We start from the raw sequence: 24,804 nt of genomic DNA on the forward strand, positions 1-24,804 counted from the left end.
AACCTTACTACTGTAAAAACAATCCAAACTGAGTTTCCAACTAACTGCCTCACTAGGATAAGTAAGATTGACTGAAAGGAAAACATATTCATTAAAGCCTTCAAATAGGTGTGGGACTTCCCCAAAGGGATTAAACATTTAGGGTTGATTATTCGGGGTTGCTGGCCCAGCAGGTAAATCTTATTTTATTCTTATCCTAAACCTTATTTTGTAATCCAAAAAGATCTCAGAGAAGCTTTCTTGAGTCATGTCACAAATAAGTACTCTTGGTCTGGTAAGTTAATAAAAATTGGAGGGTGGAGCCAAGATGGTGGACTAAAGACAGGAACTTGCCCAACCTCTCCCCCAAACCTCTCCAAATTCCTTTAAATAATGACTCTAAATAAATTTTAGAGCATCAGAACATCCAAAAAGATGGAGTCGAATATTTTCCAGTTAAAGGCAATTTAGAAGCTCAGCAGAAAAAAAACTATGGAACCAAGATGAAAGTGTGCAATCCCAGTGCAGCCTCAGCTATGACCCCAGCGTCAGCAAGTCAGCACCAGTGCTGGAGGGTTCTGAACTTCTTGGCCTGGGAATACCAAGGAGGATTCAGAAGGTCAGGGGAAAAGGTCTGTGGCAATAGGGTGGAAATCTGGTATGTAGTTCCAGTGCAGGCCAAGCCAGCTCAAACCCAACTCCAACCCTAGAAGCTTTAGCATCAGCAAAGCAGAACTGTGTTGCTTTAGCACACTAGATCTCATAGCTACAGTGTGAACACTCTTAACAACTTCAGGGCAGAAAAGACTACTTTTTGTCAAGTCCCTAGCAGGATCTCTGCAAATAACTACATAAAACCCCTAGAGCTTGAGACAGTGCACCTTTTATCCTGGAAACACAAACCTATTTTAACAAAGAATTAAAAGTAGAGTTAATAGGCTAGGAAAATGAGTAGACAACAAAAAAATGTTGCTGACTATAGAAAGATATTATGTTGACAAGGAAGATCAAAATACACACTCAGAAGATGATAACAAAGCCAAAGCTCCTACATCCAAAACTTCCAAGAAAAATAAGAATTGGGCTCAGATCATGGAAAAGCTCAAAAGGGAATTTGAAAATCAAGTAAGAGAAGAGGAAAAAATAGGAAAAGAATTGAGTGGTGCTAAAGAAAATGCAAAAAGTTAATGAGAAGAATGCCTTAAGAAACAAAATTGGCCAACTGGGAAAGGAGGTACAAAAGCTCACTGAAGAAAATAATTCCTTAAAAATTGGAATTAAGAAATGAACGCTAATGACTTTAGGAGAAATCAAGATATAATAAAGCAAAACCAAAAAAAAAAAAAAAAAAGGAAAAATGTGAAATATCTCATTGGAAAAACAACTGACCTGGAAAATAGATCCAGGAGAGATCATTTTAAAATTACTAGGCTACATGAAAGTCATAATCTTTCAAGAAATAACCAAGGAAAATTTAGAATCTAGAATCAGAGAGTAAAATAGAAATGGAAAGAATCTACTGATGACCTCCTGAAAGAGATCCAAAGATAAAACTCTCAGGAATATTACAGCTAAATTCCAGAACTCCCAGGTCAAGTAGAAAATAGAACAAGCATCCAGAAAGAAACAATTCAAATATAGTGGAACTATAGCTCAAGATAACACAAGATTTAGTAGCTTCTACATTAAAGCACCGGAAGGCTTAGAATATGATATTCTGGAGAGCAATGGAAGTAAGATTACAATTAAGAATCATCTACCCAGCCAATATAATTCTTCAAGTTGGAAAAGATGGCTATTCAATGAAATAGAGGATTTTTAAGCATTTGTGATGAAAAGATTAAAACTGAATGGAAAATTTGATTTTCAAATATAGAACTCTAGAGAAGAATAAGGAGGAATCAGAAAAAATTATATCATAAGGACTTGTGTTATTATGTTTACATTCCTACATGGGAGAGTGATACTTGTAACTCATTAGAACTTTCTCATTATTATGGCAGTTAGGAGTATAGACAGAGGGCACAGATGTAAGTTAAATATGAAGTGATAATATATATATATATATAGATGAAATTAAGAAGTGAGAAAGGAATGTAATAGGAGAAAGAGAAAAGGAGAAGTGGAAAGGTAAAAATAATCTGCCATAATCTCTTTTTTTTTAAAGAGGCAAGAAAAGATTTTACAGTGCTGAGGAAGAAGAGAAAAGGCTGAGTGAACCTTACTCTCTTCAGAATTTTCTCAAAAAGAAAATAACATACATATTCAATATGGATGTAGAAATCTATCTTGCCCTGCAGGAAAACAGAAGGGGAATGGGATACTGGAAGGGGTGGGTAATAAAAGAGGGCATATTATGTGCAAAAAACATTCATAGCAACTCTTTTCCCAGGGCAAAAAGTAGAAATTGAGGGGATGCCTATAAATTGGAAAATGATTCAATAAATTGTAGTATGTGTTTATGATAGAATATTATCATTTCATGGGAAATGATGAACAAGATGCTCTCAGAAAAAAAAAAGTCTGAAAAGTCCTTCATGAACTCAAGCAAAGTGAAATATACTATATGCAAAGTAAAAGAAATAGATGATTGTAATGTTCTGTTTCTCTAAAAATATAATCGTTCTCTTGTAGCAGATTTCTTGGGGAGCTTCTGGAGGCAGCCTTAGTTTCAGTTCGGTTCAATAATCCCAAAATGCAGCCAGGAGTTAAAGTCCTTTGCTGTCTCTTTCCAAATTTTATCTCCAGATTTTTCTCCTTCAAGTCTTGTCTCCTTCACTTGGGGCTTGGCTAGCTTTCTTAGAGGCCTCTCTTTCTCTCTTTGGTTCCCAAGAGTTCTTGTCTGAGTGTCTCCAGACATCAGGAAAGTTGAAGTTGGAATGAAATCTTGACTCCTCCTCCCAGAGTGTGGGCTTTTATATGCTTTCTAAAGGTGTGAGTCTAATGTGTGGACAAATGATGGAACTCCTTTAAAGGTGTAAACTCCTTTAAAGGTTTGAACTCCTTTAAAGGTGTGAACTAAGTGCACAAGTACCTTATAAGAATTCTAACATGATCGGCTGTAAGTGATTTTGCTATTCTTAGTAGTATAATCATCCATTACTACTCTGAAGGATTTATGATGAAAAATCCTATCCATACCCAGGAAAGGAACTGATTGTATCTGTATTCAGATTGAAACATTCTCTCTCTCTCTCTTTCTCTTTCTTTGTTTTTAAACAATTTTTCTTGAAGATGTTTATTTTCAATAGAATTGGAGAATATGTTTTCTTTCTCAACTTGACTTTTTTTTTATTCATTTTTCCAAATTATCCACTCCCTCCCCCTGATGGCAGGTAATCCCATACATTTTACATGTGTTACAATATAACCTAGATACAATATATGTGTGTAAATACCATTTTCTTGTTGCACATTAATTATTAGCTTCCGAAGGTATAAGTAACCTGGGTAGATAGACAGTAGTGCTAACAATTTACATTCGCTTCCCAGTGTTCCTTCTCTGGGTATAGTTATTTCTGTCCATCATTGATCAACTGGAAGTGAGTTGGATCTTCTTTATGTTGAAGATATCCACTTCCATCAGAATACATCCTCATACAGTATTGTTGTTGAAGTGTACAGTGATCTTCTGGTTCTGCTCATTTCACTCAGCAACAGTTGATTTAAGTCTCTCCAAGCCTCTCTGTATTCCTCCTGCTGGTCATTTCTTACAGAGCAATAATATTCCATAACCTTCATATACCACAATTTACCCAACCATTCTCCAATTGATGGACATCCATTCAACTTCCAGTTTCTAGCTACAACAAAAAGAGCTGCCACAAACATTTTGGCACATACAGGTCCCTTTCCACTCTTTAGTATTTCTTTGGGATATAATCCCAATAACAGCAATGCTGGGTCAAAGGGTATGCACAGTTTGACAACTTTTTGGGCATAGTTCCAAATTGCTCTCCAGAATGGCTGGATTCTTTCACAACTCCACCAACAATGTATCAGTGTCCCAGTTTTCCCACATCCCCTCCAACATTCATCATTATTTGTTCCTGTCATTTTAGCCAATCTGACAGGTGTGTAGTGGTATCTCAGAGTTGTCTTAATTTGCATTTCTCTGATCAGTAGTGATTTGTATCAACTTGACTTTTATGGAAATGTTTTGTATAACTTCACATGTAGTTTCTTAATTATGGGTGGGGATTAGAGAAGTAACCTAGAACGCAAAAATAATAATAATAATTGTTTTTGTTTTCTTTTGTTTTGAATGTATCTGGGGAAAAATGAAAATGAAACTTTTCATCATTCATAAAAAGCTTAAAAATGATAAATGTTTCAGAAGTAGGCACTAATATTTTAAAGATACAAAAAATCTATAATGCAACATTCATAAGAGTACAATAATGCAGACAAATACTAGTATGTAAGGACCCTGGATCTTTAAAAGGCAGAACCTAGTTATTTCCTCAGAATTTGGGGAATATCCTGGGAGTTAAAGATAGCTTCCTAGTACAATTAATCATGAATTCTCACTGTACTCTCCTATTGATAATAAGTTAATATAAATTAGTCAGCCAGAGCATATTAGATTTTAAATATTGTTTTCACTAATGGGGTATATAAGAACAGTTGATACCAAACCGCCCTTTCAAAGGCCTGAGACATATTCACACATAGTCCAGGAGAAAGTGGGCTCAAGCTTTAAAAAAAATGAGTCAAAATTGAGAAGGTTGAAATTGCAAGATGTCCTTTTAGTAGTCTTCAAGAAATTTTCTGGAGACATGATATAACTTCCTTCTGGGCTCTTTTAAAAGTTATTTTTCCTCATTTCCTATTTTTATCTTGATTTATGATGGTAACATTTTTACCACTCACTGCTTTCCCTGGATTGTTGATAAAATGACAATGAAAGAAAAGGTCCAAACCTTTCAACACTATGGAGTTTATAAGGATATCTGTGATGAAAGAGTTATGGGGTAAGGAGAATGAGGAAGAATGAGAAAGGATGAAACAGAGGTTCTACTCCTCCTCTACTCTCCAAATAATTCATTCAGGGATTTGGCTGGGAGTATTCTCTTCTTTAAGCTGCCAGATACTCAAATGTCAAGGTTGCAAAGATGTCTTGGTATTTTATACAAAACCTACAAGATGTTATTGCATAGACATTAGTTTAACTTTTTTGTTTGATGATTCACTCAATGGAGGTGTTCACACTTGGTGAAATTATAAAGGTTAAAGTTATTTTTAAGTAGGGTGGGGTGATAAATTCAAACTCAACTTTTACAAAAGTACAATAATAGAACAGGAAGAGATTTCAGTTTAATCCAGCTCCCACATTTTGCAAGTGAGGAAATTAAATATAAGAAGAATAAATGATTTATCCAAAGTCATAAAAGTAGGAGGTAGTAGATCCTAGATTCCTAATCAGATTTATAAGTCCAAACCTTTCTCACTCCTTTCAATAAACCATGTTGATTCACTAAAAAAGACTCAATTCAATATTTCTTATCAACACTGCAATTGTGATACTTTGGTTCCATTATTTTGAAATTCTGTCATTATATCTGTAATTACTTAATGCAATATAATTCCCTTGTAGGCTATTACAGATGAAACATATATTGTTTATCTATAGTTCATGTCTGAAACTTTGATGGTGAATATTTGCTTCCTTAAGCTATAGATTATATTATTCCAACACAAGAATCATGATGACAAATAGATTACTCACTAAAATATTTGTGTATTTCATTGAAATACTCTGTATATAATTAGCAGAAAGATAATATTAAGTAAATCTCAAATCAAAATTTCACATTAAATACCTAGGTTAATTAAAATCAAAATTTCACATTAAATACTTAGGCTAATTAAAATCAGAATTTCAATAAAAATTTTACATTAAATACCTAGGCTAAATAAAATCTCTAACAAATGTAGTACTTTGAAACAGAAAGTACTATTTTTAATGTTAGTCTACTAATTAAAAAAGACAATCCAGACAATATTCTAATGAGTTATGCCATGAGAAGCAAAATTGGAATAATAAATAGAACATACTTTAAAGCATTTTTTTGTGACAAGCTCTTTAACATTCTCTAATCCTGGAAAATGTACAGCAAGACATAAATTAATTTATTTGCTGGATGACAGATACTATAGAATTTAGGTAATAACTGCTAAGTGACAAATGCACATTTTCAAATAGATGGCAATGAATCCAGAAAGTGCAATTATGTCATCAATTCCTTGTAAAAACGTGTGAAGATAATGAATACAATGATGATAATTAATAGTGCTGATGAATAAATAAAAAAACTAGGTAAACAACTAATAGGGGAAATAATTTTTAAATATATGTGTGTACATGTGTTTATATATACATATATATGCATATGTAGGTATATATATATAATATGAACATAATCAGAAACTTATAAATATAATCCCTTCTCATAATCTTTGATTCTTATTTATTTAAGGTAGCATTTACATTTGTAGCCATACCATCTCCCAACTCCAGTAATGTAATAGTTAGCAATTAAACAAATTTTAATACACTTGGCACTTAGCTTAAATAATGATGAACCACCCCCCAAATCACCAAACTCCATTTAACACTTCCAAATAAGCAGTAAGTGGTTTGGCAACATGCTGTATTTTTTTCCCTTTAATAAAGTGGTCAACAAAATGCTATTAGTGCAATTTACAGTCATTGAGTCAGTGTGAACGATTAGAAATTAGGTTAAAGGTATTTTTAAAATATCGCTTCTCCTTCACCCCAACCAAAGAAGGAAGTGAGAGCCTTAATTGAAATAGTTATTTATGTACAATATTAGTGCTTTTATGGGTAAGGTTTTGTCAGCATTTCTGCTCAACACCCTTGTTGTCATGGTAAAGAACTCTATTTCCCAAAAATAAACTTAAGACATATAGAATAAGTTTTTTAAAAGCCATTTTGTTTGCATTCAAGGACATTTTGCCATAGGTATCTCAATTGAGATTTTTGTTTTAATTTACCACAAAAGGCTAATTTAATAAATGCAAAATAAAACAGTTTTGAGGTTTTATTTAAAACACATCAACGAAATTGTCAGTTGCTGGAATACAAAATGTAAGAAGGGCTATGGGAAGACAGTGGCATTAATACAATTTGATAGTGTTATGAGTTGAAACAAATGTTCTGAAAAACAATTAAAAATTCTTTAAGTAAATTTGCTAAATTACCCATACAATTTGGCCCAGTAATCCCATCATTTAATTTATTTCCCAAAGAGGTCAAGAGGAAAGAAATATCTTAAGTATTTCAAAATATCTATAGCAACACTGTTTTGTGTCAATAAAAATCTGAAAGTAAAGTGAATGACCATCAAATAGCATCTGAAGAAATTATGCTATTTGAATATAAAAGGTTATTATTACCTTAAGGAAGGTCAGATATAAGTAAATTAGAGAAGTAAGAAGCTTGGATCAATGAAAAGGAGATCCAGGAAATCACAATATACCAATACCAAAATAATAAAATCTAATCTGTAATACAGCAAAACTCTTAAAACAATGGCTAATCTTTATCCCAAATAATATATAATGAACAATCCTTCCATTCTCTAGTATCAAGGTAGTGAATTAATATGAATAATGCATCTACAATGAGAAATGGTCATTGTGCTGGTTGGTTGATCTTCAACTATTCTCTTTTCCCCTATTCTTAGCTAAAGATCTTATTTTTTTTATTTTTTGAGGGGGAAATGGGGGACATTTGATGTAAACATTTTCTAATTTCTTATATCATTTCAAACATCATTGACCACTCTTTCTTTTTATTCCCAGCCTCTGACAAAGAGGCAGCCCTTCTTCTTACCAAATCCAATTCTAGTACGTGCACCTTTGGTCACAACCCCTTATCCTTTCTAGCAGATAACAACTTCACCTAATTTTCAATCCCTTCCTATGTACTGGTTAATCCCCCCCCTCACTGCTTTTAAATATTGCCTGACCTTCCCCATCCTAAAAGAATCTTTTCTGGATACTACCATCCTTTCAAGTTATTGTTTCATCTTCCTCTTCACTTTCCTAGGAGAAGGTAGATGGTACCTGTGAATAGTGAATAGAGAAATCAGCTTGGAATCAGGAAGAAGAGTTGAAATTTAGATTCAGATATCTGGGTGTCTTGAGAAACGCTGAGTATTTTGGGAGTATTTTGGGAAATCTCCCTTTTTCCCTTGCTGCAACTGAACTGATTCCCACAGTGAAACTCTCTCTTAAAACTACTTCAGGGAAGGCAATGTCTTGGGAAAATCACTTAACCTGTGTGCCTTAGTTTCCCCACACTATAAAATTGGATAATCTCATCATTTTTTAAATTGCTTCAGCTTTGAGACTCAATACTTTCTCAGAACTTTCAGTTACCTCTAACCTCTGATTGGAAGATTGATAAAACAATGAAATTCTCCCAAGCCTTCCCCTTATAGAAGGCTCAGACTTTTTAAGCTAACTTCATTTATCATTCATCTGCTGCTCCATTTGATTTCAATTGTGTGAATATCCTATCTCTGAATTGGGGTTCCTCTGCTCTCCCCCCACTTTTAACTTTCTTTCTTGTTTTGTCTTCCCCTGTTAAATTATAAGCTCCTTGAGGTCAGGGTCCATTTTTCTTTTTCTGATTTGTATCCCCAGCAATAGTGCCTAGCATCTAGTAGGCATTTAAAATTTTTTAAAAATTAAAAAATGTTTACTGCTTCCTAGGATGGTTATGAAGATCAAATGACATGATATTTACAAAGTGCTTAAAGCAGTGCCTGGCATGGTATATATAGTAGGCATGATATAGATTGTTGTTTTGCAGCCAAACTCCTTGAAGAATGACAATACTCATTGCCTCCAATTCTCTTCTCACTATTCAGTGTTTTGCAATCTATCCTCTGACCCCATTATTCAATTGTTTCTCCAATGTTAACAAAGATTGAATTGCCTGTATGATGTTCTAATCATACTCAGTCCTAATTCTTCTCAAACACTGCTGAATTTGACATCATTGTCTGCCCCAATAGAATGTGAGTTCCTTGAGGACAAGATTTTTCTATTTGCTTTGTATTCTCAGCATTTCCCTTAGCATTTGATCTTAGTAATCAATTAAAAATGTTTTCTTAATTGATTCAGGGGCATATTGTGAGATGACTGTGTAATTTCTTTAAAAGGATCAATAAAACTGTGATTTTTAAAGAGGGTATTTTGAAAACAAGAATTAAGCTTAGTTTACTAGCAATTTGAGTTTTAAACTCTCATTAAAGGTTTGCCCATTCTGATTGTTTCTATGTAATGTTCTAATGTAATTCTATGTTTCTATGTAACTGAGAGCCTATAAAGTGAGTCTAATGTAGCCAGTGCTCTTGCATTTTATATTTGTCCAGTACAGCCTTCCCTTTTTCTATGTCAGCTTGCTCTGTAAGCTTATAATAAAATTGAGTTAGAAGAAAACATATGGTGAAATTGGCGAATCTGCCTCACTTGTCCAAATGGTTTAAGGGAGCAATTTCATGACAGTAGCAAAATAGCTTTATCTAGCATCACATACAAAGAAATTCTTAAATTCTTTCTCAGGTGGTTGCAGATATTCTCAGGTGAATCAATAGAGTAGGGGAGAGATTGAAAGAACTTCTGGTTAAGCATAGGGAATGAATCTGAAATGACCTGGGGTGCTAAGAGCTGGTCCCTTCCCAGTACAATGCAGTACCAGATGTCTCTTATCTTGTACTTCTCTTTCTGCTTTTGAGGGACGGAGGAGAAGGGAAAGAATCTAATACAAAATAGACCTTAAACTCCTAGATTCTTAGTCCCCCAAAAAAGCATATCATCTTTTAATTCTGGCCATGCAAAGACTTTGATTCCAAGTCAAAAGTGATTCTTTCTGTTGTTTATATGTGAGCAATCAGCGACTGAACAAGAAATCCCCCTTTTTCCCTTGCTGCAACTGAACTGATTCCCACAGTGAAACTCTCTCTTAAAACTTGCTGGGCCAGATTAATTCTACTTCAGGGAAGGCAATGTCCAGAACCCAATGAACTTTCCCTGACAGAGAACATTGGTTCACAGAAACATGGCCTGGAGGAGGATGGTGATAAGATGTGGAACTAAGGTTATACAATGCAAAATTAAAGTTAAAAATGGAAATGCTATTTTCCTAACATAGCCCAGTGAGTGAATGACAAACATTGCTAAGGCTCCAAATATTTAACTGATAGGAGGAAAGAGTTATGGAAGGGGAGAGGAAAAAAAGAGGAAAGGAAACCGGAACTTTAATTAAACATTTACAACACAGCTTTATGTTTATGAGGACTATGCCTTCCCAAGAAGATTTAAGACCCAAGTACTCAATTGAGATGAATAGATTTAATTAAATGATATTTTTGCATATTGAAATGATTAATTAAAAATTCAAAAATATTTTGTTCTTTTTATTTTTTAAATTTTTTTTACAATTTATTATATGTTTGATATTATTTCACCTCCTTTCCCAAGTCTTTATACTATAGATAGTAAGCCTTTCAAGGCAAGGACTGGAGTTTTTCAATATAAAGCTTCTATTTTTATTATTTTAGCAGAACACAGTTTGAAGTGGCACTTTATATACATGACAACAAGGAAAATTCACAGGAAAGTAGGCTTTTTTGCAAAAAGATAAATTATCCACTGAATACGCCATGATCAGTGGCTACTTCCCAGAGTATGTGTAAGGTTAAGTGCTACTGCATTTCTATCAAAATATTGCATATGGTAGAAGCATAATAGTATTAGAGTTGGAGGCAGAACACCTGGGCTTCAATATTATCTTTGATGTTTAGTATTTGTAAAAGTAACTTCAACTCTTTTTGTTTAATTTTCCCCAACTGTGAAATGGGGAATCTAGTTCAGGTGACTTCAAATCAATAAGCATTTAATAAGTGCCTACAATGTGTCAGGCACTATGCTGGATATACAAAGAAAAGGATAAAAAGATCCTGTCCTCAAGGAGCTCATAATCTAATGAAAGAGACAAAATGCAAAAAATTATTTTTAAAGGTTACATAGGGTCAATTGGAAATAATCACAGTGGCACAGTGGGTAGACACTAGCATTAAGGGAAACCAGGAATTCTAAGAATGGAGATAAGCTGGTAAAAATGGGCAAAGATGGAAGATGGAGTATCTTGTAAAAGGAGGTCAGTGACATTAATACTTAGAATGTTGAAGAAAATAAAATGTGAGAAGTTTGGAAAGGTAGGAAGGTAGAAGGCAAGAAGGTTATGAAAGACTTAAAAGTCAAAGGAAAGATTTTATATACAGTATACCAAATGTGTTATGGTGATCTTAAGTTTTAATTGTTTACATTATTTTCTGGACTTGATGCTAAAGGTAAAGGTGAACCACTGGAATTTATTGAAGTTGGGGGGTAGAGATAATCAGACCTGCACTTTAGAAAGATCACTGACTGGAAAGCTGAATAGAAGATGGATTGAAGTAAGGAGAGAGAAGGCAGGGAGACAAAGCAGAAGGCTAATGTGAAAGTCCAAATGTGAAGTGATAAGTAACTGATTGGTAGTAGTGTCAAAAGGAGAATAACAGGCAAAAAAATGAGAGATGTAATGAATTCAGAATTGACTGAACTTGGCAAGAGATTGGATGTGGGGCAGGGGTGGTGTGGGGTGGTGAAGTAAAAGAGAGTAAAGTGTCATGGATGACACATAGGCTGTGACTAAGAAGATGGTGTGCCCCCATAGTAAAAGGGTAAATGGGAAAAGAAAAAGAATTTTAAGGAAAAATAATAAATTTGGTTTTAGACATATTGAATTTATCTACATAATGTACAATTCAAAACATCCAGTATGCAGTTAGAAATAAGAGACTGGAATTTAGAAGAAAGAGTGGAGTGGGATAAATAGATGTGAGAATCATCTACGTATTATCATATTGAAAAAAGAATTGAACAAAAATAGGAAAATAGTCTCTATGATACCAACAACACTATAAAAACAAACAACTTTGAAAACTACAAAAACTTTGATCAATATGATGCATATCTTTGATTTCAGAAAAAGGATGATGAAAACGACTATCTACCTTCTGATAAATGACATATTTAGGTTGCAGAAAAAGACAATTATATTTTTGTACATGGTCAATGAAAGAATTTATTTTGTTTGGCTATACATATTTGTAACAGAAAACTGTTTTTCTTCTTTTTTTCCCTAATAAGGCGTTTGGGACAAAAAAAGGATAGGCTTCTGTACATTTAAAAAAAATAATTTAAACAAGTAAGATACACAGAGAAAAAGAGACACAGAGAGAGAGAGAGAGAGAGAGAGAGAGAGAGAGAGAGAGAGAGAGAGAGAGAGAGAGAGAGAGAGAGAGAGAGAGAGAGAGAAAGGAGGGAGAAAAGGAGGAGGAAGAGAAAAAGAGAGAGAAAGGAGAGAGGGAGAGAAAGGAGAGAGAGAGAGGGAGAGAAAGGGAGGGGAGGGAAAAAAGGGAAATGGAGGGAGGAGGAAGGGAGAGGAAAGATGAGAGAGGGAGAGAAAGAGGGAAGGACAGAGGTGGGGGAGAGAGAGAGGGAAAGGGAGAAGGAGAGAAAAAGAAATAGGGAGGGAGAGAAGGAGGGAAGGAGGCAAGGAAAGATTCATCTATATAGAGACTTTTATTGTGTGAACTGATGAGATCACCAAGTGAAAATAGAAGAAGAGAAAAGACCCTTGAGGGACATCCAGGGTTAGTCAGCATAGACTAGATGAAGAACCAGCCACAGATGCTGAGAAGGAGCAGTCAGACAGGTTGGAAAAGAACCAGGAGAGAAAAGTATCATGAAAATCTCAAGAGAAGAGAATATCAAGAAGAGGGTGATCGACAGTGTCAAAGGCTACAGAGAGGTCAAGAAGGATGAGGATTAAGAATAGCCCATTAGATCTGGCAATTAAGAGATCAATGGTGACTTTGGAGAGAGTTGTTTCAGTTGAATGATAAGGTTGGAAGCCAAAACACTGAGAATTAAGAGAGGAAGAGGAAAGGAAATGGAGTCACATTGTACAGATTGTAGAATGTTAGCTAGGGTGGATAGATGAATCAATTGAGGATTTTTAAAGATGGAGGAGACATGGATGGGTTTGTAAGCAGCAGGAAAGCAGTCAGTAGACAGAGAGATTGAATATTAGTGACAGAATAAGGATGGTAGAGGAGATAATCTGATCCCCTCTTTCTTTCTCAAAGACAAGTTTGTCACAACTGACAACCAATTCCAATCCAAAGCCGGTATGGGGAGGAAGGACTGGCAAGGATCAGTGAAATCAGGACAACACATTTTTTTCTTATAAGTAGTTTCTCCACTTTTTAATATGTGTTGTAGATATCTTTAAAAATATAATGTTAGCATTTCAGATCTTTGATTTCATTTATGTTGGGAAATTAATATGGAAACTCCCCTCACAAATGAAGGGATTGTCAGGGGAATAAGCATTCATTAAGAACCTACTATATGCCAGACATTTTACAAATATCTATTTGATCCTTACTGTCAGGGGATGTAAGCACTGTTATTATCTCCATTTTACAGCTATAGAAACTGAGGCAGAGGTTAAGTGGCTTTTTTACCATATAAATAATAAGTGTAATATCTTCCTGATTCCAGGTCTAGTGCTCTACTCACCTTTCAAGACCCATCTGGTTGCATCATTGCTGCTCATCTGTAATTTATAGTTGTAGAGAGGTGGTAGAAAGTATTGAATGGTTAAATAACTTGCTTGTTCATAATCACCTACCTGACAAAGACATAAGTCCAAATATTCCTGACTCCCCCGGCTCCTCTCCTTGGTGCCTATCTTGGTGGTTTAATGACTATCCCAAAATTTTCACCTTATAACCACAAATGAGTTCTTTTTCTACAATGTCTATTTTCAAATATAATTAATTAGTTAAAAATGTTAAAAATGCAGCACACTCTCATGTGATCATTTTGTAATTTCAATTTATAATAGGCATCTAGTATATCTCTACTGATAGTCAAGCTTCTTTATAGAGTGTCTATGGTTATGTGTTGGTTGAAGTTATTTTTTATATATAGCATATGGCCATAAATTAATAAGATCAATTTCACAAGCCATACGTACAAATCTTTCTCATTACATTATAATCACAACTCATTTTTCCTATCAGCATAGAGCCCAATTTCTACATTTCAAAATTATAATTGTAGAAATGAATTTTTGAGAGAAAATAAGCATTTAACCAATTTATTTTTTAAAGCCCTTCTTATTAAAGTAACTATTTTAGAACAACTGGTTTAAATATTCTTTCTTTTCTTAAGTTTTACCAATGAATGAACCACAAGTCAATGTGGGAAGCTCCCCAATGTTAAGAAATGTATAAGTAGTGTTTGTTTCTCTGAGTAAAGAGATTTGATTTCCCAAAGGGCAGGTGGTGAGAGCTGTGCGGAAGTGAGGCAAGGCTTTGTGGGAATTATCCCAGGCTTAAAGAAATTTAGGAGGTTTGGAAGTTAAATAAGGTTCAAGTTGGTTCTTATTGTGGGTGTCTAAACTATTTTGCCCTTCCCTAGTGAAGTGCCATAAAGTCAGGTGTGAATAGACTGTGAAATGGTGTTTTCTTGTGCAGAAAGCCTTCACCAAATGGTGATCACTCTTATTTAAGTGCTCTTGGCAGCAGCCCATTTTGTTGTGATTTTATGTGCAACCTTTAGTCAATGATAAAAAAGAAAAAAAATTAGCTATCCATTGTTATTTAAATCATACAGTAAGGGCTAACTGTCTTCTGTCTTAAATGTCAAATCTCACATCGATTCATTTCTTCATAGATTTTTTTTTACCTAAACTAATGTTTTGTTAGGAAAATACTGAAACCAGTTACATTTAAAACAATAAGTTCTGATTATGATTGGGGGAAAACTGGATTTGTGATTTCTATTGATATACAAAACTCCTAATGAGGGAACTTCTTTTACTAAGGCCGATGGGCACATCATCATCATCATTTATATTGTCTACTATATGTCTTACAAATATTACCTCATTTGATTTTGACAATAACCCTTGGAGATAGGTATTATAAATATCCCCACTTTACAGTTAAAGAAACCAAGAAAACAGAATTTAAGTGCTTTGCTCAGTCACATAGCTAGTAAGTGTCTGAACTGAGATTTGAACTCAAGTCTTCCTGATGTCAGGTCCAGCTACCTAGGTTTAATCTTAGAAGATGGTCTGGTCATTAATTTTAAGTGGTTTGATCCAGGAGATATCCAGTATATGTGTAAGAGATCATACTTGAACTTAGATCTTTTCAAAATTATTTGTGTAAGGAACTGCTGGTGGAAACACCTTCCCATCCCACCCTGCACTGTTGCAGGTGGTCAAATCCTCTGTGTAGAAAAATATAACACATTCCATTACATATAGTTTAAAAGAGTTGCTTTGAGGATCCTGAAAAATTAATTGACATGCCTATAGTATCCCAGTTGCCATATGTCAAGAATTATGAACTTCTATCTAGAGACTAACCTAAACACTATATCATTATGTCTCTTGTGCATAACATATTTTTGGGATGCAAAACTATGATTTTTTTTTGTTATAGGAAACTCCCAGTGAATACATTTCTTTTACTAATGTAGATCTGCAATGCTCTACATTGCATACACATTATAGTCTTGAGAATTGCCTATAAACACTAAGAAGTGAAGGAATTTGCTCAGGATCATATAGCCAATATTGTGTCAGAGGTGGACCATGATCTCCAAATCCTTCGTTCAAGAAGGCAGTTCAGCTCAGACATCTCCTCATTTATTCACCTAAATATACTAATTTGGGGCTTCTCTGTCCTCTCTCAAGCTATTTGCCCTTCTTACCTTTTTCAGCTTCCTTTTGTATGTTGTCATCCTCCATTAGATGGTAAGGTCCTTCAGGGGAAGGGACAGTCTCTTCTTGTATTTGCACTGTGCCTGGCACATAGTAGGTGCTTTAGAAACATTTATTGACTGACTGATTGAACTAAAGCCTGGTTTTCCTAATCTTTATTAGAAAGGACTCTGTCTTCTAATCATTATAAAATGCTAATTAATAAATTATCTTTAGCAATCCAGAGCAATGAGCTAGTGTGTCTTGTTATGTGTAGATGTGAGTGTTTGGGGGGCTAACTGACAATTGACAGAAGATGGAAACACGAAATAACTTTGAAAATTTCAAGTCAGAAAGCAAAAATTCAGTTTCTCTTGATCTTTTGGAGTCAAGCTTTTTACATTAACAATGATGCTTAAGACTTTATATAGTTATTTGGAAATGTTACAAGTATACTCTCAAAATTATTGCATACCAAGGTGACAAGGCTCAAAATTCAAACCTAACTTGTGTGTGCTACAGAATTATTTCAGTTTATTATTCAGAATATGCTGCTTAAACAGCTGTCCTGGCAGCTTAGCAATGAGTAGAAAATCAAGAAAAAACAGAAGATAATTGGGCAGCACCAAAAAGCAAAAAGACTTCTGTATTACATTTCTTTTCATTGCACAAAGAGTTTTCTATATTCAAATTCAGTGTCTAATAACTTAATAGGCATTTCTGACAGGAATCATACCTAAAATAGAACTGAGTCTAGCTGGACAAAGCCCTAATATTTTTCAGCATGTTGTTTCTCCTTGAAGGTGACATATTGTAAGAGAGAGCATGGCAGAGTGGATAAAATCCTGGCTACAAGAGCAGAAAGACTTTGATTCAAGACTCACTGCTCACTCACTGGCTCTATGATACAAGGCAGGCCATTTAACTACTCAGTGCCCCAAGGAACTCACTGAAGAGTGGTTTTCCTTGGTCAGCATTGGTAGAGCAAATTCCCCTAATCAGAGATTTCTATACCAATGAAATCATGTGACTAGTTCAAAACAAAGATAGCATGAAGTAGTTAAACTTTTATTTGTAATTAATGATGAAACTTCCTTTTAATTGTCATTTCTTATTATAAAACAATATTCTATGACATTCACATGCCAGAATTGCTGTTGATTTCCACTCAGTTTCCAAACAATGTGTACTTTCTTTGTTTCCAGTTCTTTTCTCAAGGGGTGTTGGTATACAATAAGACATTGTTTTTATCTTAAGCTATTCTAGTAATGGGATTTCTGGGTCAAAGGGTACTAACAATTTAGCCATTCCAAATAAAAAAACAGAATAGTTGGTTCAATTGTCAAGTCCACTAATAATAATAATAATAATGGTAATAATAATAATAAATTTGTTGTTGAGTTGTTCTCAGTTGTGTCAGTTTCTTTGTGGTTCCATTTGTGGTTTTCTTATTAATGAAGAGGTTTGCTATTCCTTCTCCAATTTATTTTACAGATGAAGAAACTGAGGCAAACAACTCCCTGACTTGCCCAGGGTCACACAGATAGTAAGGGCCCATTTGATCTCAGGTCCTCCTGACTTCAAGGCTAGTGCTCTATGCAGTAAGTCATCTAACTGCCCACATTCCCATAGTCCAGTAGTTGTATTTGTATCTATCATTGACTGTTCTCATTTGTATCCTGTTTGTCAATTTGTGTGAAGAAAAATCTTAGTTCTTTTTAATGATTTGCTCCATATTTTTCATGTGTCATTTATATGGTAATATAAATAATAACTGGTAAAAAAATATAAATATAAAAAATAACTGGTAAGTTATTTGTTCATATTACTTGACCATCAATCTCTTGGAGAAGGGATCTTCTTGTTATTTATTTTCCCAAATTCCCTGAATATTTTGGACATCAGATCTTTATCAGTAGTATTTGATTCGATTTTCCTAGCTTACTAATGTTGTTGTAATTCTATTCTTGATTTTATTCATTCAAAATCTTTTTAGGTTTGTATCATAAAAATTATCTTTTTATATAATGATTCTCCTCTACCCCTTATTTTATTAAAAATTCTTAGATTAACCATAGTTTTTGTAAAAGTATTTGATATTCTCTTCTAATTTTTTAAAGGTATAACCTTTTATATGCAGTTCACATATCTACTTTGAGTGTAATAAAATGTGTGGTATCGAGTTGTACTTTTCCCCAAACTGCTTACTGATTATTGCAGTAGTTTTTTATCAAAAATATCATCCATTCTTTAGTAGTTAATGTTCTTGTATTTATCAAACTTTGAACAATTGTTTTCACTTGACTGTTTCTTGACTATTTGGTCTATTGTGTTCAAGTACTAAAGAGCATTGATTGCTCATACTTTATAACATAGTTTAAAATCTGATAATACTTTTCTATCTCCCTTTATTTACTTTTTTCCTGAATATTCAAGGCTTTGTTTTAAAGAAATGTTATTATTTTGTTGGATTTTAAACTACATTTCCTTATGTTAGATTATTTAGTATAAAAAAATGACACTCTTGGCTTAGAGTCATTTGATATATAATAAAATTTTTCTAGTATAGGTCTTCTCTCTTTTTTAATTTTATTTTTCAGTGTTTGTCTTCTCTCTTTTTATTCAGTATAGGCCTTTTCTCTCTCTCTGCAAGATCTGCTTTCAGTCCTCATAGTTCTCTCTCTAGATATAGATAGCATTTTCTATCCCAAGTGTATTGGAATTATCTTGGAAGATTCTATTGCTGAGAAGAGGTAAGAGTATCATAGTTGATCATCATACAAGATTGCTGTCATTAGTGTATAATGCTCTCCTGGTTTTGCTCAATTCACATCACATCACTTCATGTAAGTCTTCCCAGCCTTTTCAGAAATCAGCCTGCTCATCATTTCTTATAAAATAATAAAATTCACATACTATAACTTATTCAGTTATTCCCTATTCAATTTCCAATTCTTTGCCACCACAAAAACAATTGCTACAAACATTTTGGCACTTGTGGGTCCTTTCCATTTTTTATGATCTCTTTGGGACCCAGTTGTAACACTGCTGGATCAAAAGGTATGCACAGTTTTATAACCTTTTGGGCATGAAAAACTCTAACAACAATTTCATTTTCCTCCCATCCTCTCCAGCATTTATCATTATCTTTTCCTGTCATCTTAGCCAATCTGGTAGGTGTAAAGTGGTATCTCAGACCTGTTTTAGTTTGTATTTTTCTAATCAGTAGTGATTTATAGCACTTTTTCATGTGACTATAGATAGCTTTAATTTCTTTATCTGAAACTTGGTCTTCTCTCTTTTTATTTAATATATATGTTTTTAAATTTTTCCCAGTAACATGCAAAACATTTTTTTTATATTTGCTTTTAAAACTTTTGAGTTTTACATTGTTTCTTTTCCTCATTAACTTCCCCCATTGAGATAGTACAAGTGAAGTTATACATAACATTTCCATAAAAACATGTTGTGAAAGAAAACATAGATCTCCCTTCCATCAAAAAACCCTCAAGAAAAAGAATGCAAAAAAATGCTTCAATATGTATTCAGACACAATTAGTTATTTCTCTGGGTATAGATAGCATTTTTTCATCATAAGTCCTTCAGAGTACTCTTGGGTAATTGTATTGCTAAGAATAGCAAACTTATTCATGGCTGATCATCCCACAACATTACTATTACTTTGTACACAAGACATTTCACAAGGGTTTCCCAGATTTTTCTGAGAGCATTTTGTTCATCACTTCATATAGAACAATACTATTCTATCATAAGCACATACCACAATTTATTTTGACATTTATTATATAGTATATGAATTTAATGGAATATTATTGTTTTACAAGAAATGATAAGCAAGCTGATTTCTAAAAAGCCTGAAAAGGTTTACATGAACTGATGTGGTGTGAAGTGAGCAGAACCAGGAGAACATTATACACCAGTTACAGCATTGATGATCAACTATGATACACTTAGTTCTTTTCAGTAATAGAATTCTTTGTCTTGGGGAAAAAAAGCTGCTTTAAATATTTTTTAACATATAGTTACTTTTTCTTTTTTAAAAAATCTTTTTTGGGATTCATCGCTAAGTCAAAGGATATGCATGATTTTTATAGCCTTTTAGGCATAATTCATATCTTTTGATTATTTATCAATAGGGGCATGGCTCTTATTTTTAATAAATTTAACTCAGTTCCCTATGTGTTTTAGAAATGAGGCCTTATCAAAGAAATTTGCTTCAAAATGCTTTTTGCAATTACTATTGCCAACTGTTTTTCCTTCCTGTTTATTCTATTCTCTATCCTTTTACTCTGAACTTCCTCAAAAGTATTTTCCTTCTGACTATCCCTTACCCTAAAATTTTCTCTCTTCGATCCCCCTTCCCCTATCTTATATCCCCTTCCTGACCTACTTCTCTGTAGGGTAAAATACCTTTGTATCCCCATATTTATTGTGTATGTTATTTCCTCTTTGAGCCAATTCTGATGAGAGTAAAGTTCACTCATTCTACCTCTACTTCTCCTCTTCCCCTTTACTGTAAAAAGCTATTTCTTACTTCTTTTTTAATGGCACATTAAATTAATGTCATTCTAATTCTCTTTCCCTTTTTCCAAGCATATTACACTCATCCCTTAGTTTTATTGTTTCTAGATATTATTCCTTCATATTCAACTCACACTTGTGCCTTCTATCTATAAATACTTTTTCTAATAGTCATAATAATGAGAAAGTTTTTATGAGTTACAAGTATGAAACTACCATGTAAATATGTGAACAGATAAACCTTATCAAGTCCTTTATGATTTTCCTTTCCTGATTACTTCCTTATGATTCTCCTGAGTCCTGTATCTAAAAATCAAATTTTCTGTTCAGCTCTGGTCTTTTTATCTTGAGTGCTGGAAAGTCCTCTATTTCACTTAATATCCACCTTTTCCCTTGAAGGATATTATTTAGTTTTGCTGGGTCAGTGATTCTTGGTTGTAATCCTAGCTCTGCTGCTCTCCAGAATATTATATTTAAAGTTCTCCAATTCTTTCATATAGAAGCTGCTAAATACTGTGTTATCTTGACTGTGGTTCCACTATGTTTGAATTGTTTCTTTCCGAAAGCTTACAATATTTCCTCCTTGATTGGAAGTTTTGGAATTTGGCTATAATATTCCTGGGATGGCAACAACAAGATTATATGATGAACAATTCTGATGGACATGGGATCTTTGCAACAATGAGAAAATTGAGGCCAGTTCCAATGATCTTGTGATGAAGAAAGCCATCTATATCCAGAGAGAGGACTGTGGTTACTGAGTATGGATCACAACATACATAGCATTTTCACTCTTTTTGTTGTTGTTTGCTTGCATTTTATTTTTTCTCATTTTTTCCCTTTAGGATTTGATTTTTCTTATGTAGCAAGATAATTGTATAAATAGTATATATTGGATTTAGCATATATTTTAAATGTATTTTTCATATATCGGATTATTTACCATCTAAGAAGAGGTGGGGGGAAAAGGGGAAATTTGAAACACAAGGTTTTATAAGAGTAAATGTTGAAAAATTATCCATGCATATGTTTTGAAAATAAAAAGCTTTAATAATAATAATAATATTCCTGGGAGTTTTCATCTTTGGATCTCTTTCATGAGGTAATAAGTGAATTCTTTCAATTTCTATTTTACTCTCTGGTTATAGAATATTGGGACAATTTTCTTGGAAATTGTTACTTTCTTGAAAGATGATGGCTAGGGTCTTTTTTTTTTTTTTTGATTGTTTCATTGTGGCTTTCAGGCAGACTAATAATTTTTAAATCATCTCTTCTGGATCTATTTTCCAGGTCAGTTATTTTTTTTGTGAGATAATTTACATTGTCTTCTAATTTTTTCATTCTTTTGGTTTTGCTTAATTTTATCTTAATTATCTCTATATGCTCAATTCTAATTTTTAAAGAATTATTTTCCTCAGTGAGCTTTTGTACATCCTTTCCCATTTGTCCAATTTTGCTTTTTAAGGCATACTTTTCTTCATTAGGTTTTTGTATTTCATTTTGTATCCCTCTCATTTCTCTTCCCCATTTTTGCTCTTCTTCTCTTATTTGATTTTCAAAATCTTTTTTTGAGCTTTTCCAAAGCCTGACACCAATTCTTATTTTTCTTGAAGGTTTTTGATGAAGGAGCTTTGACTTTGTTATCTTTTTCTGAGTGTATGTTTTGATTTTCTTTATCACTATAATAACTTTTGATGATCAGAATCTTTTTACTGTTGTTTGCTCATTTTCCCAATCTATTACTTGGATTTTAACTCTATGTTAAAGTAGATCTCTGTATCCAGGGTGGAGGATATAATGCCCCAAGCTGAAGGGGTTTTGTGCAGTTGTTTTCAGAGATCATTTTAGGGACCTATAAGTTTTCAGCCAAGGTGGTATGATCCAAGGAGAAAGGTTTTGAGTAACCACAAGAGCTCTTTTCTACCCAGGAACTGTGAGGAGGGTCTGCGCTCCACCATAGCTGTTAAGTTTTAGTGTGCTAAACAAATAGAGTCCTTCCAAAATGCTAATAAAGAGACTTCCTTCTGACCAGTTCAACTTTCTTACTATTTATGGGCTGAGACTTTCTGCAGCTGCTGCTGCTGCTGCCACTGACACCACTCTCCTACTCCTGCTTTGCTGATTTCCCAAGGCTTTCTCACTCTAGTGGAAAAAACCTTTCCTACTAACCTTCCCCTTTATCTTTGGTGTCTTTGGGCTGAAAGATTTGGAAACCACTACTGTTGCCACTGATTTAAAAGTCCCAGTGCCTGCTCCTCGTTTGCTGAGACCAGTATTGCACTAGACTCCTATCCTGATGCAATAGACCTTTCCAGTTTTTGTGTTTTTGATGCTTTAAAACTTCTTTAGTCATTATTTAAAGAAATTAGGAAGAGTTTGGCAGAGACTCTCTCAACTCTATCAACTTGGTTCTACTTCCTTAGTCTTTTCTCTTTTTAAAATGTGTTTCTTAAACACATTAGATGGTAGAGTTTTGTTTTCCCACTCAATCTATCAATCTTTTTTCATTTTATTGATTGGTAAATTCATTCACATTTGGAGCTGCAAGAATTTGCTTTATATTTTCCTCCTTTTGACTCTAATACTACTTCCCTCAAATAATATTTAGTTGATGCAAGTAGATATAACATTGGGTTTGAAGCGGCTTTAAGTCTGGCTTCATTCACTTATCAGTTGTAAGTGAAGTCATCCAGACTGTTTTAGTATCTTTAATTGTAAAATGGGGACAATAACAGTACTTACCGTGCAAAGTTGTTGTGAAGATCAAGTAAGCAAATATTTGCCAGTGCCTAGCTCATATCAAATGCTTTATAAATGCTTATTCCATTCATTAGTAATTGTTTTTTCTTGATTTGCCTCAAAAATCAGTTCCCAGGGTCCCTGTCCTAATCTTCTGAGTGTCAGTTTACCCCAAGGTTTCTGATTCCCCTTTTCCTGAGACAGGATAAATGGTTTCTCTAATAACCAAATCCCTACACATATGCTGAAGACTCTTCAACTCCCCTTACAGAATACATGCTTTTACTAATAGGAGGATTCATCAGTGGTACTCCCAAGATTACAACAACATTCCCCTTTTCTTTTCTCCCTTTCCAATCTTTCCCTTTGTTTCCAGTTGCCTCTTTTCTTTCTAAGAAACTATAAGAATACATTTTTCTTCCATTCTTAGCCTTTGATTTGATTAGGGTACATAATATGATCCCTTCTATTTTCTTCCTTTATTTCCCATTTTTATACATTTTTCCATTTTGTAATTTAATTCCACAAAAACAAAATAAAATAAAAAACTCTATATAGATCCAACTGTAAGCTATCATAAAGATTAATTTGTGATGTTTCAGATCTACCATCACTTCTATTTGACTTCTGCTTTCATACTTGTTTCTTCATGTAATTTATAGAAACATTTCTTAATGGCCTTTCTTTTTATTTTATTGCTATTGTCTTTGTTGTATTTGTTTACCTTTTTATGTATTTCTGTTGTTGGGTATTTTAGAAGGCAATCTAGCTTTCTTTCTAGGAAATAAAGGTGTTTAAAACATCTTTTATTACTGAATGTGCATCTTTTAAAAAATTATGATTAGGTTCAAATTTACAAAGTATATTACCTTGGATTGAATTTTTAATTTTATTGATCTTTGAAATACATTATTCCATTTTGCCCTACATTTTCTGGCCGGTATAGAATAGTCTTACATTAATTCAAATGTTCTTTCCTTTGTACTGTCTTTTTTCTGGTCACCTGCAAAATTTGTTGTCTCTTAGTGGAACATTTTGTTAAATATAATCACAATGAGTCTTGGATTTTGAAGCCTCTTTTCAATGTAATTTTTAATTTTTTTTCAATTGGCACTTAGTTTTAGAAGTTTTGGAAATTTTTCTTTTACTATTTCTCACAACATAGAGTTTAAGTTTTTAGACTTGTATTCCTCTGGAAGAAAAATAATTTTTAAGTTATCTCTATGTATCCTATCTTTGAAATGATTTTGTTTTGCTTCTATGCAAAGCTTGCCTTTTTTTAAGAGTTACTGCTTTTTGTTTCTCTTCCTCTAGATTGCTCTGCAGTTGTATAAATTTGCATTCCAAACAGTTTTATTCTCTTTTCTTTTTTTTATTTTTTTTTTTGGTAAGACTTGCTACTGCAGATTCAAGTTTTTCTGTTTTGTCAATTATTTCTGCTATGCAGGTCATAAATTCTGCTTTCAGATTTTTTATTTATTTTTTGAACCATTCAAGAATAGAGTAGTATGGTTTCATGTTCTCCTCTAAATCAAAAGGATCTTCTGACACATCAAGTACTGGATCATGTTCCTTTGTATAAATATCTTTATTATAAATTCTGGAGCTCTTTAAATAGATATGGAGGTTATGTTTCTTTCCATTTTCTATGGCTTCCCTTTTGGTTTAGCTTCTTATGCTAA

The 24,804-nt window shown here is 33.6% G+C and overlaps 1 long non-coding RNA gene across 1 annotated transcript in view; it reads left to right on the forward strand.

The window, feature by feature from the left end:
* Window positions 1–17,463, forward strand: part of LOC141559667 (uncharacterized) — a 71,871-nt gene extending 54,408 nt beyond the window's left edge. The window contains exon 4 of the long non-coding RNA XR_012487519.1: window positions 17,336–17,463. This is a non-coding gene — a long non-coding RNA (uncharacterized LOC141559667). The remainder of the gene's footprint in view (window positions 1–17,335) is intronic.
* The last annotated feature ends 7,341 nt before the right edge of the window (window positions 17,464–24,804 follow it).

The sequence above is a fragment of the Sminthopsis crassicaudata genome, chromosome 3, assembly GCF_048593235.1.
Source record: "Sminthopsis crassicaudata isolate SCR6 chromosome 3, ASM4859323v1, whole genome shotgun sequence".
In the NCBI taxonomy this organism is placed as follows: domain Eukaryota; kingdom Metazoa; phylum Chordata; class Mammalia; order Dasyuromorphia; family Dasyuridae; genus Sminthopsis; species Sminthopsis crassicaudata.